This window comes from Lithobates pipiens, unplaced genomic scaffold (assembly GCF_037356315.1).
Source record: "Lithobates pipiens isolate NorthernLeopardFrog02 unplaced genomic scaffold, aLitPip1_a1.2 Scaffold_10, whole genome shotgun sequence".
In the NCBI taxonomy this organism is placed as follows: Eukaryota; Metazoa; Chordata; class Amphibia; order Anura; family Ranidae; genus Lithobates; species Lithobates pipiens.
The window spans coordinates 99428984-99450106 of NW_027507686.1; the positions used below are offsets into that span (position 1 = coordinate 99428984).

A 21123-nucleotide genomic window follows, 5' to 3' on the forward strand; every position below is an offset into this window, starting at 1 on the left:
CTGCCTCTTGCTCCTCGCTCCTCATTTCCTCTAGAAAGCGGATTACTAAGTGTTTACTGAATGTCCAATTAGTTTATGTCTGGCGTCTGCAACACTCTGGGGAAAGGGACTACTCTTTTTGCTCTTCCCCTCACAAATCATACTTAAGGATAGACTTCTTCTTGATTCCACATGACCAACTGCACTTGGTGAGCTCTTCCTCCATTGGCCATATTACTTTGTCCTACCACGCTCCTTTAGCCCTTACCTACACCCTCTCTAGGAACCCCTCACCTAGGTCTCTATTCTGGCACCTTAATGACAGCCTCCTCCAGATACCGGAAGTTTTAGCAGATGTGACCAGGGAATTGGACTTTTATTTCCAAGAAAACTAAACGCAGGACTGCGACCCGGGGATAATTTGGGAGGCTCATAAGTCAGTATTCCGCAGGGTACTTATCAGGCACGGGGCGCGCATCAAACGAACACGGAAGGAACAGCTTGCTAATCTGTTTCGTGAACTTGCCTCTGTGGAAGCGAAACATAAACATGCCCCCTCACGGACCTTAGAGATTGAATTGGGGACACTCCGTACCCAGATTACTGACCTACTCCATTATAAAGCGAATGCGGCACTCCAGTTTTGTCGTAAACTGACGTAGGAGTCAGGGGACAAATGCGGAAAAATCTTAGCCAGATCGGTAAAGGAGTTGAAATCTGCCTCTTACATACCACAGTTGATAGATGAGAATGGCCAGAGGGCCTCTACCCCAACCCAAATAGCCGAAGTCTTTGAAAAATTTTACTCTGATCTCTACAACCTGCCTGATTCAGGGTCTGGACAGGACAATATAGACAGATATGTAACCGTTTCTGGTCTACCAACCCTCTCATCGGAATCACGGGAGTACTTGGAGGACCCGATTACACTGGAAGAAGTCCAGACATACCGCACAATACTATAAGACCTTCCTCCCTATTCTCGGCCTGCGCTTGGTGAATTTATTTAATACTCTGAGCTCAAATGGGGATTTTCCTGAGGATACCCTTAAAGCCCACATCTCGTTGATACCCTGTTTCCCCGATAGTAAGACACCCCCGATTGTAAGACGTATCGGGAGTTTCAGAGGGGTCGGCTAATATAAGCCATACCCCGAAAGTAAGACATATGTCTTACTTTCGGGGAAACACGGGGGTATTGCCGCCTCCCTCTCATCTAGCTGCGCGCCGCCTCCTGCCCACGTCCGCACCGTCCCCCTCTCCATACGTTGCCGCGTCTGCCATTTCCCTCTGATCTTAATGAGCGCCGCCTCCTGCCCACGCCTGAGCCGTCCCCCTCTCCATACGTCGCTGCGTCTGCCATTTCCCTCTGATCTTAATGAGCGCCGCCTCCTGCCCACGCCTGAGCCGTCCCCCTCTCCATACGTCACCGCGCCGTCCCCTGCACTTGTCACTGCCGCCTCCTGCTTAAAATACGGTAATGCACACAGTATTAATCATACATCAGTAAAACATACACACTGGCATACTGGGGTATCATCTGCTGTATCTAACCCAGTGGGTATCAGCAGGTGTCACACTGGATTAAATACAGCAGGTGGTACTGTATCACACATAAATCTGTTTTATCTTCCAGTATTCCACTGTTCGTTCTTACCATTTTTCATTGTTTTACATGTTATGCAATGTTGTAACAAGACATTCTTGGCACTTCCTTTTATAAAACTGTTTTGTGGTGAATACAATACTGTTCAGGTTGTTAATAAATGTTAATTTTATGGTTAAAACAAAAAATTCGACAATTTTTTTCCAATATAAGACATACCCCAAAAGTAAGACATAGTGGGGCTTTTGGGGATAAAAAGAAAGTAAGACACTGTCTTACTTTCGGGGAAACACGGTACCTAAGGAGGGCAAAGACCCGGGCCTATGTGGGAGCTACAGACCCATTTCCCTCCTAAATTCGGTGCTAAAACTATTCTCTAAAATCCTCGCCACGTGATTGGCACAGAACTTGCAGTCCCTTATACAGATTGACCAGTTAGGTTTTATTCCCACCAGGGAAGATAGGGACAACACCATTAAGGTGCTTACCCTGGTCCATAAAGTAAAGTCATCTGGGACCCCTTGTCTTTACTGATGCCGAGAAGGCTTTTGATCGGGTCAAATGGACATTCATGTTCTCGGTCCTTCGCCATATAGGTCTGAGTGAATGGATGCTGGCATGGATAAGTAAGATATACTCACGCCCTTCAGCTCAAAGTGAATGGGGTGCTCTCATCTCCCCTTGACATCGGGAATGGGACCAGACAGGTTTGCCCCCTGTCACCCCTATTATTCGCACTGTCATTGGAACCCTTTCTCTCCACAATTCGACAAAACTCAGACATAACGGGTACTATTGAGTGCAAGATATCTGCCTACGCGGATGACATGCTATTCTCGCTGATGAATCCCAGAGTTTCCTTGCCAAATCTCCTTCGGGAATTCCAGATATACGGGATACTTCTTGAAATCAGAGGCCATGGGGTTTGCAGTCCCCCCGCAAACGTTACTAGACTTGCAGTCCAATTTTCATTTTAAATGGACCCATACAGTCCTTAAGTACTTAGGTACTTACATTCCACCGGACATTGCGCGTACGTTTATGTTGAGCTTCCCCCCACCCCTTGTCAGTAACATCCACAGTTTGCTTCACGGGTGGCATTCTGGCCTCCATTCCTGGTTCAGGAGATGCAATCTCATTAAAATGAACATACTCCCTAAATTTACCTATCTTTTCCAAGCTCTCCCGATCCAGATTCCAGTCCCATTTTTTAAGCAAGCTCAATCCCTGCTCACTCAATTTAACTGGGCCCACAAAAAAACCCAGACTTAAGCGGTTACAGCTGACATTGTCTCCCATTGACTACCTGGCCTCCCATCTGGGGCGTGTATTGGACTGGCATCGAAACAAACTTTCTAAGCTCTGGGTGCTTGAACTAGAACAATCTCACTCCCGAATTCCGCTAAGAAGCGCCATGTGGTGCTATAAGGATTTACCCACAGAATTGACATCACATCCCACTATAGGGGCTTCGTTGAAAGTCAGTCACCTGATCGCTACCCAAAACACACTCACGTCTTTGACTTCCCCCCTATTCCCTATACGTGGCCATCCGAACTTTGAACCGGGGACCCACTTAGAAATTCCAACCTAGACCATGCGTCTAAATTCATCATTGATGGAAAATGGCCTTCTTTCTCAACCCTAAGAGATCCGACAGGGCTTTTCCAACTGCCTTTTTGGAGAGCGGCGCAATGACATCATTTTCTCCATTCCATTCCCAATGCTCAAACTTTCGCCCGCCCTCAGATGGAGTTTGAGACTCTATGCAGGAGCGAAGGCCCTTCGGCCCACATTCTCTCTCAAACAGATCACCCACACTTAACCTGTCTGTCCAACTGGGAAAAGGACCTTAATTGCTCGTTTTCCCCAGCACAGAGACAATGCATTATCACTTTGGCTTTCAAAACCTCGCTGTGCACGAAGATACAGGAGACGAATTTTAAACTTCTCACCAGGTGGTATTTGACACCATCAAAGCTGAATAAATGTTTCCCCTCTTCCTCGAACATATGCTGGAGGTGTGGAGAAGAAGAGGGCACGTTGCTCCACATTTTTTGGTCCTGCCCCAGCTTGGTGGACTTCTGGACAGAGATCCGATGCATAACACAAAAATTCACAGACTTCTCCATCCCGGAAGAGGCTGCATTCTTTCTCTTGCACCATTCACAGATTCCCATTAAGAAGTACAAAAAATCAATTTTACGGCATGTGATAAATGCGGCAAAATCCTGCATCCCTCTCTATTGGAAAAAAATTTCCCCCTCTTTCATTACTCACTGGCTTAGGAAAATAGAGGACATTAAAAAATCACATCACAAGGTAAACAAGAATTTTTTAAACAAACCTGGGACATCTGGAATAGCTTTATATTCTCGCTGGAAGGATGTTGCCTGCTATCGCCTTAGTGCTCTGAGCTTTCCTTGACTGGCCCCTTGGGCAGTGGCTGCCATTGTGTCTCGTCCCCTCTTCTCCTTTCCTGATGTTTCACCCCATCTCTTTTCTGCCTTCCTCCCCTATCTCTCACCCCCTCCTCCCCCTCTCTCTTTTGGAAAAACTGGTATTCCCAGGTGGTTTCCCATCCAGGAATTAACCAGGCCCGACCCTGCTTAGCCTCCAAGATCAGACGAGATGGAACAGATTCAGGGTGATGTGGCCGTAGCCAATATCTTCAGGCACTCTCAACTCACTTGACAAACGCCAAGATGGTCACCTTGGGAACAAGCGGAAAAAAATAGGTCAACGGCAACAACATAAAAAGAAGACTACGGCATCTGGAAATCCCAGGCGGTCTCCCATCCAGGTACTAAAACTGGTCCCAACCCTGCTTAGCCTCTGAGATCAGATGAGATTGGGCTCTTTCAGGGTGAGGTGGCCGTAGGAGATTTCTTCAGGCACTCTCAACCCTCTTGACTAACGCCAAGATGGTCACCTTGGGAAACAAACAAAAAAACAAGTCAACGCCAACAACATAAGAAGAAGTACCTAGTATTCCCAGTTGGTCTCCCATCCGGGTATTAACAAGGCCCGACCCTGTTTAGTCTCTGAGATCAGATGAGATCTAGTGCTTTCAGGGTTATGTGGCCATAGGCGAGCTCTTCAGGCACTCTCTACCCTCTTGACAAACACCAAGATTGTCACCTTGGTAAACAAACAAAACAAAAACAAGTCAACGCCAACAACATAAAAAGAAGCCTACGGCACCTAGTATTCCCAGGTGGTCTCCAATCCAGGTACTAGCAAGGCCAAACCCTGTTTAGCCTCTGAGATCAGAGGAGATCGGGAGCTTTCAGGGTTTTGTGCCCATAGGCAATCTCTTTGGGCACTCTCAACCCTCTTGACAAATGCCAAGATAGTCACCTGGAGATACAAGCGAATGTCACCAACATAAAAAGAAGAATACGGCACCTGGTATTCCAACGCCATCTCCTATCCAGGTACTAACTAGGCCCAACCCTTCTTAGCCTCAGAGATGAGAAGAGATAGGGCTCTTTCAGGGTGTTGCTGCTGTAAGCGATCTCTTTGGGCACTCTCAACCCTCTTGACAAATGCCAAGAAGGTTACCTTGGGAAACAAGCGAAAAAAATAAACGAATCAACGCCAACAACATAAAAAGAAGCCTACAATAACTGGTATTCCCAGGTGGTCTCCCATCCAGGTACTAACCAGGCCTGACTCTTCTTAGCCTCCAAGATCAGATGAGATTGGGTGCTTTCAGAGTGATGTGGCCATAGGCAATCTCTTCAGGCACTCTCAACCCTCTTGACAAACACCAAGATGGTCACCTTGGGAAACAAGCGAAATAAAAACAGGTCAACGCCAACAACATAAAAAGAAGCCTACGACACCTGGTATTCCCAGGCGGTCTCCCATCCAGGTACTAACAAGGCCCGACTCTTCTTAGCCTCCAACATCAAATGAGATCGGGTGCTTTCAGGGTGATGTGCCCGTAGGCAATCTCTTCAGGCACTTTCAACCCTCTTGACAAACACCAAGATGGTCACCTTGGGAAACAAGCAAAAAAAAAGAAGTCAATGCCAACAACTTAAAAAAAAAGCCTATGGCATTGAGAAATCCCAGGTGGTCTCCCATCCAGGTACTAACCAGGTCCCAACCCTGCTTAGCCTCTGAGATCAAATGAGATTGGGCTCTGTCAGGGTGATGCGGCCATAGTAGATTTTTTCAGGTACGCTCAACCCTCTTGACAAACGCCAAGATGGTCACCTTGGGAAATAAACTAAAAAAACAAGTCAACGCCAACAACATAAAAAGAAGCCTACAGCACCTAGTATTCCCAGGCGGTCTCCCATCCAGGTATTAACAAGGCGCAACCCTTTCTAGCCTCTGAGATCAGAGGAGATTGGGTGCTTTCAGGGTGATGTGCCCATAGGCAATCTCTTTGGGCACTCTCATCCCTCTTGAAAAATGCCAAGATGATCACTTTGGGAAAAAAGCGAAAAAAAAAACAGGTCAACACCAACAACATAAAAAGAAGAATACGGCACCTGGTATTCCAAGGCCGTCTCCCATTCAAGTACTAACAAGGCCCAACCCTTCTTAGCCTCCGAGATCAGAAGAGATAGGGTGCTTTCAGGGTGATGCGGCTGTAAGCAATCTCTTTAGGCACTCTCAACCCTCTTGACAAATGCCAAGATGATCACTTTGGGAAAAAAGCGAAAAAAACAGGTAAACACCAACAACATAAAAAGAAGCGTGCGGCATCTGGAAAACCCAGACGGTCTCCCATCTAGGTACAAACCAGGCCCAACCCTGCTTAGCCTCTGAGACCAGATGAGATTGGGCGCTTTCAGGGTGTTGTGCCAAAAGCTATTTCTTTGTGCACTCTCAACCCTCTTGACAAATGCCAAGATGGTCACCTTGGGAAACAAGCGAGAAAAAAAACAGGTCAATGTCAACAACATAAAAATAACACTACGGCACCTGGTATTCCAACGCCATCTCCCATCCAGGTACTAACTAGGCCCAACCCTTCTTAGCCTCAGAGATGAGAAGAGATAGGGCTCTTTCAGGGTGATGCTGCTGTAAGCGATCTCTTTGGGCTCTCTCAATCCTCTTGACAAATGCCAAGATGATCATCTTGGGAAACAAGCGAAAAAAAAAAACAGGTCAACGCCAACAACATAAAAAATAGGATTTTTATATACAGCTTACCTGTAAAATCCTTTTCTTGAGAGTACATCACAGGAGCTTCATTACATAGTGGGTTATATAGGCACCTCTGGTGATTGGACACTGGTTAACCCCCATTTAAGGAGAATTCCTCCCCTATATAACCCCTCCCATATGGGAGGCACCTCCGTTTTGTAGCAAAGCAATAGGAAACCACGTAAAACCCAAGAGGGGCGGGAACCCTGTGTCCCGAGATGTACTCTCAAGAAAAGGATTTTACAGGTAAGCTGTATATAAAAATCCTATTTTCTTGATTATACATCACGGGACACAGGAGCTTCATTACATAGTGGGATGTCCCAAAGCAATGCTCAGATTGAGGGGAGGGAAACACAGATCATAATATATAGACCGCCAAGGACCGGAGGACCTAAACTGCAGCCTGCAGTACACTGCGCCCAAAGGCGATATCCTCTTGCCCTCTGACATCCACCTGATAGAATCTGGTGAACGTGTGGACTGATGACCAAGTTGCAGCCTTACAGATCTGAACCAGGGAGGCCTGGTGATGCACTGCCCAAGAAGCACTTACAGCCCTAGTTGAGTGCGCTTTCACTTGAAAAGGAGGGATCTTCCCTTTAACACTATAGGCCTGAGAAATAATCTGTCTAATCCACCTTGAGAGAGTGGATTTTGATGCCGCCTCATCCTTCCTAGGGCCTTCCAGCAAAATAAATAAGCAATGAAGATAGATACTGATTGCCCTTACCACATCCAAAGTTTGCAAAGATTCTTCTTCTGCGGACTGTGGGTCCGGAAAAAAGGATGGTAGGATTACATCTTGATTCAAATGGAATCCTGAAACCACCTTAGGCAGAAAGGACCTGTTGGGACGCATTACCACCCGGTCCTTATGAATAATTAGATACGGCTCTTTGCTGGAGAGAGCTGCTAGTTCTGACACTCTTCTAGCCGTGGTTATGGCTACCAAGAAAACCAATTTTTTAGTCAAAAGAACTAACGAAGCCTGATGCAAAGGTTCAAAAGGTTGCCCCTGCAAAGCTGAGCGAACCAAATTCAGAACCCATGGGCATACCGGAGGTTTGACTGGCGGCCTTATCTGCATAGCCCCCTGGATGAAAGCCTGCACCAGGGAATGCGATGCAAGTGGCTTCTGAAAAAACACTGACGAAATCTGCACCTTGATAGTGCTTACGGCCAAATTAATTTCTAGGCCTGACTGGAGGAAGGCCAAGATCCTGCTAATGACATACTTTCTAGGATGCCATTCCCTGAGTTCACACCAGGAAACATATGCCCTCCAGATTTTGTAGTAAATAAGCCTGGAGGCCGGCTTTCTGGCATTGACCAGAGTAGAAAGGACTGGCCCCGAAAGCCCACGGTCTCTCAGAATGTGGGTCTCAGCAGCCAAACCGTCAAATTCAGACTGTGTAAAGCAGGATGGTAAATTGGACCCTGTGAGAGCAGATCTGGTCGGAGAGGGAGGATCCACAGCCTGCCTACTGCCAACTTCATGATCTCTGCGTACCACAGTCACCTGGGCCAAGCCGGGGCTACCAAAAGAACCAACTTTGTCTCCCTCTTGACTCTTCCCAGGAACCGCGACAGAAGCGGACACGGGGGGAAGGCATGAATCAAATTGTACTTATCCCAGGGAACTGTCAGAGCATCCGACCCCTGAGCGAGTGTATCTCTTGTCCTTGACACGAATTTGTCCAGTTTTCTGTTGAACCTGGACGCAAACAGATCTACGTCTGGAGTAACCCACCTGCGACATATGTTACAAAACACGGCAGGGTGCAGAGCCCATTCTTCTGGGCTCAACTGCTGGTGGCTCAGAAAATCCGCCTGCCAATTTTCCTCTCTATAAATGAAGACTGCAGAAAGGCATGGAACATGCTTTTCTGCCCAGACAAGTATGCGATTAACCTCTTTTTGCACAACCAGACTCCTGGTACCAGGCCGGTGATTGATATAGGCCACTGCTGTGGCATTGTCGGACTGAACCCGAACAGGGAGACCCCGTAGTCTGAAAGACCAGTTTATGAGAGCCATATAAACTGCCCGGATCTCCAAGACATTTATGGGCAATAGCTTCTCGATCGCAGACCATTTCCCCTGCGAGCACGTCTCCTCCAACACTGCTCCCCAGCCTGTCAGGCTGGCATCTGTCGTAATATTCTTCCATGGAAGAGGAAGAAAAGTTTTGCCTTTCAGCAAATTCTCGGTGTGTAACCACCAGACGAGACTCTTAAGTGTCCCTGGGGATAGACGCATAGGAAGATCCAAGGACTGGGGCTTCCTGTTCCAAGCCGCAAGGATGCATCTTTGCAGAGGCCTTGAGTGGAACTGGGCGAATGGAACGGCCTCGAAGGAGGTGACCATTTTCCCTAACAGTCTCATGCACAACCGAATGGGGGAAGATCTTCTGCCCAGAATTAGGCGCACCAGATCTTCAATGGCCAAGGCTTTTGGCCTTGGTAGAAACACCTTGCCCTGAACGGTGTCGATAACCATACCCAGGTATTCCAACCTGGTAGCAGGCTGTAGGGATGACTTTTCTAGGTTTATAATCCAACCTAGGCGTTTCAGGTGTTCTAGCGTTCTGGTAACACTGTGGTTCAGGAGCGCTACTGTTTTCTCTAAGAGAAGCAAATCATCTAGATAAGCTATGACGGCTATACCCTGAGCTCTTAGGTTTGCCAAGAGAGGGTCCAGAATCTTTGTGAAGACTCGAGGGGCCGTCGCGAGCCCGAACGGCAAGGCCACAAATTGAAAATGGCGCCGCTCTACCACGAACCTTAGATACTTTTGGTGTGCAGGAAAAATTGGCACATGGAGATATGCATCCTTGATGTCTATTGATGCCATAAACTCTCCCCCTTGCAGGGAGGAGACCACAGTGCGAATTGACTGCATTCGGAAGGACCAGATGCGTAAAAACCAGTTCAGATCCTTCAGATCCAGGATAGGTCTGACACTTCCATTTGGCTTTGTAACAGTGAAAAGATGCGAGTAAAACCCTGAACCCTGTTCTTTTGGGTCCCCTTCTACTATCACCCCCTGGGATAGTAAGTGATCTAAGGCCAGAAATAGCGGTCTTTGCTTTACTGGGTCCCTGGGGATCCTTGACCTTAGAAAGCGAGAAGCTGGAATCTCCTGAAACTCCAGCTTGTAGCCCAGAGATACCGAAGAGACCACCCACTTGTCCTGGATTTCTTCCCGCCAGGCTTCCGCAAACTGCAGGAGCCTTCCTCCCACTCGGCTGAGCGGGGGCGCCCCTTCACAAGGAAGCTTTTGGGCTCTGCTTGGCAGTTTTTCACCCCCAGGATTTCTTCTTGAGCCTTTCCTGTAGAGGGGGGTTGAGAAGGCCGTCGCCACTGCTTAGAGCTTGATGCTCTGGGAAAGAGAGAACGCCTAAATGATGGACGTTTTGACTGGAAGGAGAGTAGATTTACCCCCTGAAATTTTTTGGACGAATTTGTCTAATTCTTCTCCAAACAAACGTTCCCCTTTAAACGGCAACCCAATCAAAAGCTTCTTGCATGATTGCTCAGCTGCCAAATTCTTTAGCCATAGGGCCCTTCACATGTGTACCAACAGGAGAGACAAACGAGATGCTTGTTGGACAGAATCCAAAATCGCATCAATCATGAAACACAGAATTTGAGGTATTTCTGCATAATTCTCCACTTCCTCACTGGGAAGGAGGCCAAGCATCTGCTTAACCTGTTCCTTGAGGAACTGACACAACCCCACAGCTGCGACTGTAGGTTGCACTACAGCGCCAGTCATGGAAAAGGAGGCTTTTAATAATGTTTCCAGCTTCTTATCAGTTGGATCTTTAAATACCTGAGCATTATCCAAAGGACAGGTCAGGTTTCTATTCACGCAAGAAACAGCCGTATCGACAGATGGGACCCCCCATTTCTTGGTGAAACTTTCCTCCAGAGGATAAAGCATAGAAAACCTTTTAAGAGGAGCAAACAGTTTATCGGGATGTTCCCAATCCTCATACAACAATTTATCCATTAAGGGATGAATTGGAAAGGAAAAGGCAGTCTGTGGGATTTTCCTGACTCCCAGGTAAGAAACAGAGGACGTAGCGATCTCAGCAGCAGGCATTCTGAATGTGGTACGCACCAATTCAGTATAATACTGCACCTGTTTTCTGAGCGTCTTGGAGGAGGGGACTCTCTCCTCTTCCTCTGATTCATCCAACTGCTCAAGATCCCTGTCCCAAGATAGGGATCTCTCCTCATTGTCAAAAGTGTCATCTGAAAGAGGAATCTCAGCAGAGGGAGGGGATCTACCCCTTTTCCTGCTATCTTTCAGGGAAGCTGAAATAAAATGATTCTCCCTTCAAAACCCTCCAATTTAGCCCTAAGGGAGTCCTCAGTAACGTATATCGGGGCTGAAATATTAGGAGAGGCTGCAAAACCTGACAGGGGCACTGACTCATCCTGTGAGGCTGGCTCCAGTCTTGCAGGGGGGGTGGTAACCTACAGGCATTTTTAGAACCCCCTAGACCTAGGCGGTGACTTACCAGTGCCCTTGTTACCTCCCCCTGAGACCCTCTTATGAGGAGACATAGTCCTAAGCTACAAAGTAAAGGTACTAGTACAAAGGGCAATCACTGTTGTGCTTAAAGTCTCACAATAAATATATATGCTTAAACTGCACAACCTGATGCTGAGTAGGTGTCTTAGGTTTGCCTGGATCCAATCCCTTGGGATGCTTACTGCCCACAGCTCCTGTGTCTCCACTTACAGCCCCCTGACGCTCTGCCACCTGGCGCCTGCGCAGTACAGCGCCATGCACACCGACGTGCATGGCTCGCGACCACACTCCCCCCTCCTCCATTAGCGCGGGAGCGTGCTCGGGAAGGGAATCACCATCGGAGCTGCGTGGGACCCCCAGACTATGTGGGACCCCTGTATTACCTTCATTGTGGCAGAGATTGCAGTGGAGACGTGAGTCATCTGGGAGAACCAGGCTTCACTGAGCATGTGTATCTGAAAGGCATGTAAGTATGCATCAGGCTGCTCTTACTCCCTCTAGTGGTGGAAACCAGGTAAGACATACAACTACTCAATGAAGAAATCCATAATATAATTTATATAGGATTAACTTCCCTTACCTGTCCTTGCCGCAGGAATTGCTGAAAACAGACAGATTCCAGCCTTTACCCATCACGGCGGGCAGAGTTGTGCCAACCTTCAGGTTTTTATTGGGGTTCCTTCTCAGAAGGACCTTGTAAAAGACTCTGCCAGAAACTCTCGTGCCACTATGTAAACAGTACACCAAGTCTGGTTTTCCCAGAGCCCAGTCTTCCAATAGGAGAGGACTTACAGGCAAAACCTCGTTTCTTCAGATGACGAGGCCTGGGTAACATATAATGTTGGGAGTCAAAATATCGGCCCGAGATATGGATCCGGTTTGTTGTAGCCCTTAGGCCCCCGCAGGAACCTGCACAGAGCTTTCTTCATAGCACATGTTTTACGTGACCAACCACCATAGACACTGGCGAAAAAACTGGGGTGCCTCCTATATGGGAGGGGTTATATAGGGGAGGAATTCTCCTTAATTGGGGGTTCCCAGTCGGTCTTCCATCCAGTTACTAATCAGGCCCGACAATGCTTACCCTCCGAGAACAGACAAGATCGGGCACTTTCAAGGTGATGGGGCCATAGGCAATCTCTTCGGGCACTCTCAACCATCTTGACAAATGTCAACATGGTCATCTTGGGAAACAAGCGAAAAAAAACAAGTCATTGCCAACATTGGAGGCTAAGCAGGGTTGGGCAATCAGTTTCCTTGCCTGAAATAGGCATCTCAGAACTGCCATCTGGCTGCTTCCCGGGTTTCCAACTCCTTCAACTAATCCCAGGAGACAATACTTCGCCTCCATCCTGGTGGAGGTTCCAAACACCCGATCAATGGTTCCTGTGACCTCCGTCAAGTAGCAGATCAACTTCGGGCATCTCCAAAACATGTGCATCGTGTCTCCCCCCATGTTCAAGCACCGGGGCAACTTGCGTCCGACCGTTACAGAAGACAGGCTTGGGTATACATCAAAGCTGACAGTGTATACAGAAGACTGGGTAGTGTATACAGAGAGTCTAGTGGGTACAGAAGGCAGGCTGGTGTATTCTAGCTAGTTTTTACAGTCTAGTGTATACAGAAGACAGGCTGTGGTATACAGAGGGTTTAGTGTATTCAGAGAGTCTAGTGTATATAGTCGGCGAGTGTATACATAAGACTGGCTAGTTTACACAGTGTTTACAGAGATGCAAGGGTGTACAGAGAAGCTAGTATATATAGAAGACTACAGCATACAGAAGAAAGGCTAGTGAATACAGAATACAGACTCGTGTATGCAGATAGGCTTGAGTATACAGCGATGCTAGAGTAAACAGTGAGGCTGGGGTACACAGAGAGGCTAGTTTAAAGAGAGGATAGTATATACAAAGATGTTAGTGTATATAGAGAGGTTAGTGTAGAGAGAGAGTCGAGTGTATACAGATAGGACAGTGCATATAGAGAGACTAGTGTATACAGAAGACAGACTTGGGCATACATCCAAGCTGACAGTGTATACAGAAGACTGGGTAGTGTATACAGAGTGTCTAGTGGGAACAGAAGACAGGCTGGTGTATTCTAGCTAGTTTTTACAGTCTAGTGTATACAAAAGTCAGGCTGTGGTATACAGAGGGTTTAGTGTATTCAGAGAGTCTAGTGTATACAGTCGGCGAGTGTATACATAAGACTGGCTAGTTTACACAGTGTTTACAGAGATGCAAGGGTGTACAGAGAAGCTGGTATACATAGAAGACTACAACATACAGAAGAAAGGCTAGTGAATACAGAATACAGACTCGTGTATGCAGATAGGCTTGAGTATACAGAGATGCTAGAGTAAACAGTATAGGCTGGGGAACGCAAGGAGGCTAGTTTAAAAAGAGGCTAGTATATACAAAGATGTTAGTGTATAGAGAGGGTCGAGTGTATACAGAAAGGACAGTGCATATAGAGAAACTAGTGAAGAAGACAGGCTTGGGTATACATCAAAGCTGGCAGTGTATACAGAAGACTGGGTAGTGTATACAGAGAGTCTAGTGGGTACAGAAGACAGGCTGGTGTATACAGAGATGCTAGTTTATACAGAGCGACTAATGTTCTAATGCTCTATTTTGCATATTTGTAATTCTCCACATCAACTGTCACATTAATATAACCACTGACGACACACCATCCTGACTTATTTTGCTTTATTTAATATTAGAAATACTATCTCAAAATCCGGATAAATCTATTCACTTCGATGAGGTCTACCGCTAATTGTACGGTAATGCAAAATGTTCACAAAACCATCCATTTGCTACCAGACATGCTGCACATACTAAGACTAATGTAAATATCGCTCGCTAATGATGTAAACAGTTTTATTGCTTTTCTGACATTAACCGAGTATCTCTGACATTAACTGCAATTACTGATATTAAATTACGATTATACCAGTGGAAAAGGACCGCGTAATGTAACTGTCAAATTAATCATAATCTCAAAGTTAACTTATCTGATAAATTTACGATTTACTCAACGATTTACTCAACGATTTAAACTTAGATTTTTTCAAGCTAAGTCAATTTAATCTTAAATATTTTATACTATATTCTACTGTACTCTTAAATTATGTACTGTTTTTCTGTATTTTAGCCGTGCTCATATTTCGTGTTATGTTGCAACCATCTAATCTCATTGCTATTCCGACATTCTTCCTTAATGAGGATATTACTTTGCAACTATCCCTTGATCCCTTTTGTGTATTCACTTTATCTCGACCTATATATACTGCCTCAATATTTCCTAAGTTTGTTTTGCTATACTTATTATTATTATATTATAGAGATTACTATCTCTAAATCATTGTAAACCTAACCATAGTTGTAATGGTTACAGCTAATTTTACGTTAAAGCAAAATTCACACAAAATCATCTTTTTAAAACCTTTTACACACTGCACATTAAGAGTAATGCAACCATCTCTTGCTACCTCTATGCAATAGGATTCTCTTTCTGATTCTATTTTGTGTATTACTTCTTCTCCACATTAACTGTAACACTGATAACCATTTGTAACACATAACACTGGCAACACATTTTTTAACAGCAGCAAAATGTGAGAAAAGCAGTGGGACGGTTTACTTGATGTAGTAGTGTTTGCAGTAGCCAAGGATAGCAATAAAGTTTGATTACATTTATTAACACATAATGCAACTATTTTACATTCACATCAAGCATACATCCTAATGTCTATCACTATTAATGTTCAGGGTTACTGATACATTATGCCGATAATCAGTAGAAACGGAAAACAGTCAGTGTAAGCCGTCTTCGTGCATAACAAAATTAATGGAACGATTTACACGTTGGAATTTTCAAGCTACGTCAATTTACTCTTAAATAATGTAGCTGCTTAGCTCACACTTTGCTGTATGTAGCCGCGTTAACTGTATTAATGGTTACATGTAAGTAACCAATGGGGATTGACATTTCATGTTTATCTCACATCTCTAATGCAATTTGACTCTTTGCCATGTCATACATTGCAGGTTATTATACTTTCTCATCCTTAAACGTGTCGTAAGGATCCTGAAAAACGATAGAAACCTAGTCATGTCGTTGCTGATATTTCATGATTACAGCAATCATCTCATCTAATTGTTATTCCGACATAATGCCTTGGTATTACTTTGCAACGCTCTATTAAACAATGTTAAGGTAAGCTAGATATTTTGTGTATTTCCACTTAAACTTGACCTGTATTACCCTTTCTATTTTTGCTAAATTAGATTATAGATCATAGTTTGCTATGTCTAAATCCAGGTTACCTACTCACCTTTATTACGTATACTGCTAATTTTAGGATAATACAAAACCATCTTATTGCTTCTTTACACGCTGCACATATTAAGAGTAATACAATGCTACCGATGTGAACATTTAGAGTAATGAAATGATTTCTCAGTCATTTTGAAGCTACTGCAACTAACACTTCCGATCTCTTTTCACCTGCAATACTTAATCTCTGCAATATTAAGTAATATTTAGCTGCTTAGCTCACACTTTGCCGTGTTAACTGTATTAATGGTTACCTGAAAGTAACCAATGGGGATTGACATTTCATCTCTAATTCACATTCACATTTCTAATGCAGTTTGTCTTTTTGCCATGTCATCCTCTGCCAGTTATTATCCTTTCTCATCCTTATGCTATATTTTGGGTATATTCAATACATGATTAAAGACACGTAATGAACCCGATTGATAAAAACCTACACACGTCGTTGCTGTTATTTAGTGTATTTCCACTTAAACCCGACCTCTATATACTGTCTCAATATTAATCTGAGTTATTTTGCTATATTTATTATTAGAATAAACACATTACTATCTCTAAATCCTAGTAATCCAACTCACACAAAACCATCTTATTTCTACCTTACACGCAGCACATATTAAGATATTAACATTTAGCCGGTATCTCTCTGCAATAGTAAGCGAAATGTGCAGATCACTCATCTAATATCAGTCTTCTCAGTGCTTCCAGAACAAAATAAACCAAGTACTGCCAAACCAATAATGGCCAATTACTTAACGTCTATCAGTCAATGACTTAACAAAATAAACTTAGCACTCTTTTGCTATATTTTGTATATTTGTAGTTCTCCACATTAACTGTCACATTGATATCACCACTGACAACACACCACTGACCTTTTAACAGCACCAAAGAATGAAAAAAGCACTGTAACGCTTTACATGATTCAGAAGTAGTTGCATTAGCAAATATATAAAGTCCTGTCTGCTTTACACGCTAGCCTTTCTGTATACATTCATCTCTCCGTGTACACCAGCCTCTCTATATAGACTAGCCTCTCTGTCTTCTGTATACACGTGCCCATAATCTATATACACTAGCCTACCTTCTTTTTACAATGGTCTCGGTGTCCCAGCCTCTTTGCATACACTAGCCTCACTGAATTCCCCAGACTGTCTTCTGTATACACAAGCCTAGCTGTACACACTAGCCTCTCTGTATACACTAGCCATTCATCTGTATACACTAGGCTCAGGGGAATAACATTAGCCTATCTGTATTACCTTGTTTGACTTTTCTGTTTTCTGTTTCTTTTCTAGGGTGTACCTCGCCGTATACCCGAGCCAATCTTATTACCCCAGCCTCATTCCAATTATAATAGCCTCACACTAGTCTGTCTGTATACTCTAGCAAGTCTGCATACACTAGCCTCTCTGTATCAAAAAGCCTCTTCCTCTGTATAACCTAGCCTCCATCTCTGCATACCCAGGACGTTCTTCTATATAATCTAGCCTGTCTTTTGTACACATTAGCCTCTCTGTATAAACTAGCCGGTCTTCTGTATACACTATTCCGTCTGTATACACTAGCAAGTCTGTGTAACTCAGCCTCTCTCTCTGTATACCCTAGTATCCATCTCTGCATACACAGGAAGTTTTTCTGTATAATCTAGCCTATCTGTATACACTAGCCTGCCTTTTGTACTCATTATCCTCTCTGTATAAACTAGCCGGTCTTCTGCATACTCTAGCCTCTCTGTGTAACACAGTCTCTCTCTGGGTACCCTAGCCTCCATCTCTGCATACCCAGGACCTTCCTCTGTATAATCTAGCCTATCTGTATACACTAGCCTGTCTTTTGTACAAATTAGCCTCTCTGTAGCCGTTCCTCTGTATGCACGAGCCTCACTGTCTACTCTTGGTTGCCTTTTGAGAGACTAGCATCTCTTTATACATTATCTCTCTGTATACCCAAGCCTCTCTGTATACACTAGTCCGCCTGTATACACTAGCAAGTCTGCATACATTAGCCTCTCTTTGTAACCCAGCCTCTCTCTCTGTATATCCTAGCCTCCATCTCTGCATACCCAGGACGTTCTTATCTATAATCTAGCCTATTTGTATACACTAGCCTGTCTTTTGTACACATTAGCCTCTCTGTATAAACTAGAAAGGTCTTCTGTATACACTAGTCCGTCTGTATACACTAGCAAGTATGCGTACTCTAGCCTCTCTCTCTGTATACCTTAGCCTCCATCTCTGCATACCCAGGACATTCTTCTGTATAATTATATACACTAGCCTGTGTTTTGTACACTTTAGCCTCTCTGTATAAACTAGCCTGTCTTCTGCATTCACGAGCCTCTCTGTGTACCCTTGGATGTCTTTTGTATACACTAGCTTCTCTTTATACATTAGCTCTCTGTATACCCAAGCCTCTCTGTATACACTAGTCCATCTGTATACACTAGCAAGTCTGCATAAACCAGCCTCTCTGTGTAACCCAGCCTCTCTCTCTGTATACCCTAGCCACCATCTCTGCATACCCAGGACGTTCTTCTCTATAATCTAGCCTATTTGTATACACTAGCCTTTCTTTTGCACACATTAGCCTCTCTATATAAACTAGCCGGTCTTCTGTATACACTAGTCCGTCTGTATACACTAGCAAGTATGCATACTCTAGCCTCTCTCTCTGTATACCCTAGCCTCCATCTCTGCATACCCAGGACATTCTTCTGTATAATCTAGCCTATCTGTATACACTAGCCTGTCTGTTGTACACATTAGCCTCTCTGTATATACTAGCCGGTCCTCTGTATACACTAGTACATATGTATACACTAGCAAGTCTGTGTAACCAAGCCTGTCTAGTGTATACAGACGGACTAGTGTATACAGAGGACCGGCTAGTTGATATAATGTGTACAAAAGACAGGCTAATGTATACAGATAGGCTAGATTATACAGAAGAACGTCCTGGGTATGCAGAGCGCTCAGCTTCAAGGGATGGCCAACGTGAGTAATATGATACCAGATCTGACTTTCAACCCCTTGCCCTCTCTGCTCCGGTCATCTGGTGGCAGTTTTATGCACTCCCTGGCCCCCACCCATTCATAATCCTTACCAACCTTTCCTTCCGCTGCTCACAGGAGTACACTGGATGACTTGTCTAATTAACCAACTGTACAAGACAGCGCTATCCTCCTGGAGGAGGCTTTCCCCCTCACTGTTTGGGTGGTCCCTGCCTCCCCCTGGATGCTCCACATATACCCCGACGACATTGTCGGAGGGGCACCACTTGACAGCACATGGGGCTGTCATGCCGGTGGCATCTCCCATTGGAGGAAGGGATGATGGCCCCAACCCCTTGGCAGCAGGATCTTTCATGTACAGACCAGGGCGGCTCATCTTCCCTTCTGGAATCTTGACCTTAGAGGAGGGAGTTGCACTTTGGGGGGTCTGAGTGACACCTAGTGCGCTGTACTGGAAGGGCTTGAAATTCCTGCATATGTGTCCCCTCCCCCTGGTTGTGCCCCTCGTCCCCACCCCCTCTGGCCCCCACCTACTCTTTGCCGACATTGCCTTCTGCAGCTTTCGGGGACACCCTGGATGACTTATTTATTGAGCCTATTGGTATGAGACACTGCTTCCCTCCAGTTTGACTCTGGACCCCCCTGGAGGATTTACCCCTTACTGTTTGGGCGGTCCCAGCCTCCCTCTGGATGCTCTACACAGCCCCCCGATGGCGATGCAGGAGAGACACTAATTGGCGGGCCCCAGGACTGCTGCTCAGGTGAAGTCTCCCATTGGATGGAGGGATGGTGGCCCCAGCCCCTTGCCTACTGGATTTTCCATGCACCGACCAGGGCTGCTCCTCTTTCATCTTGATGTGGTGACCATGGAGGGGAGGAGTTGAAATTTATGGGGTCCGGGTGGCTGCTGGTGTGAGTGCGCTAAAGGACTTGACATTTCCGCATGTTTGTCCCCCTAGCTGCCCCTCCTTCCCCCCTTCCCCTTCCCTCCTTCCCTTCCCTCCCCTCCCCTCCCCCTTTCCCTCCCCCTTTCGCCCCTTCCCCCATTTTCCCCCCTTCCCTCCCCCTTTTCCCCCCGGGGCTTGGACGGGGGAGAGGGGGTAAGGAGAGGACAATCTGCCAAAGGGAGAAATGCATTTGTTCGGGGGCTGCATGTACTTTTGGGGTATGGGACGGGGGTGGTGGATCCTATTCTGTGATGCCTTTTCTGTTGTGACGGGCTCCCTCGTGCATGCCTACGTTTAGTGCTGATAGTTATATGCTCTACCTCGGTTTTGATTATACTATTGTTTTTTGGTTCTATGATGTTACTGATTGTTTTTTATTTGCATACCGGTATCAGACGTGACATTTACCACTGCCAGGACTGGGGGGACTGGGATCCGGGGGCTCCCTCTCCAACCTGTCTACCCACCAACCCAAGTAGGACGGCACTTTAAACCCAGTGTACATCTGGTAAGCGCTATAGCATAATTGTGCTGTTTTAGTATACCCTTCCTGTACTGTTGAGTGCGGACAACCCTTAATTTCCCTCTCCCCCTGGGGTTGAGGTGCCCGGCCTCTTTTTCCCCTTACCTTTCCTTCCATTTGCCCTTCCTTTCTCCCCCTTAGTTCCCGCCATCCATTACCTACCCAATACCTACCTTGGTTCAACTTTCTTTGCGTTTCTCTGACGTCCCCTTCCCCCTCCCCGAGGAGCGATGGCAGACTTAGTCAAGGTCACCTCTCTAAACGTTAAGGGACTGCACTCCCCTGAAAAGCAGTGGATCCTCCTGTGAGAACTGAAGACTTGCTGTACTGATGTGGCCTTTATACAAGAAACACATTTTAAAAATACTAGCCTCCCCTTTCTACGGTCGAGATCCTTCCCTAAGGTCTACCACTCTACTAACCCCTCCTCTAAGACCAAGGGAGTCTCCATTCTGATCTCTAGCAGGCTCCCCTGGGTTCTCCAGGATTCTCTGGTGGACCTCGGGGGCCGAAATCTTTTTCTTAGGGTCCACATTGGAGAGCTCCTTTTTACATTTGCCACTGTGTACGCTCCCAATGATCACCAAGACACGTTCCTCAGAACTACCCTGCACAGATTATGTGACTTTCGGGAGGGCCAGTTGATATTACGTGGGGACTTTAATGTCCCCTTTCGCCATCGATTGACACTTCTGCCTCTTGCTCCTCGCTCCTCATTTCCCCTAGAAAGCGTATTACTAAAGCCCCGTACACACGAGAGGACTTATGTCCGACAGACTTCCGAAGGAGTTCCGTCGGAGTTCTGCCGGAGTTCCGACGGAGTTCTGACGGACTTTTCGGCGGAGCGGACTTGGCCACACACAATCACACTAAACTCCGACGGATTCGAACGTGATGACGTACGACTGGATTCGAATACGGAAGTTCATAGCCAGTAGCCAATAGCTGCCCTAGCGTCGGTTTTAGTCCGTCGGAATAGCACACACACGAGCGGAGTTTT

General features: G+C 45.8%; 3 pseudogenes; all 3 read right to left on the bottom strand.

The window, feature by feature from the left end:
• Positions 1–4777: 4777 nt before the first annotated feature.
• Positions 4778–4896, bottom strand: LOC143945790 (5S ribosomal RNA; annotated as a pseudogene).
• Positions 4897–5202: 306 nt separating this feature from the next.
• On the bottom strand, positions 5203–5321 carry LOC143954463 (5S ribosomal RNA; annotated as a pseudogene).
• A 100-nt stretch (positions 5322–5421) lies between these two features.
• LOC143943126 (5S ribosomal RNA) lies at positions 5422–5540 on the bottom strand (annotated as a pseudogene).
• Between the last annotated feature and the right edge of the window lie 15583 nt (positions 5541–21123).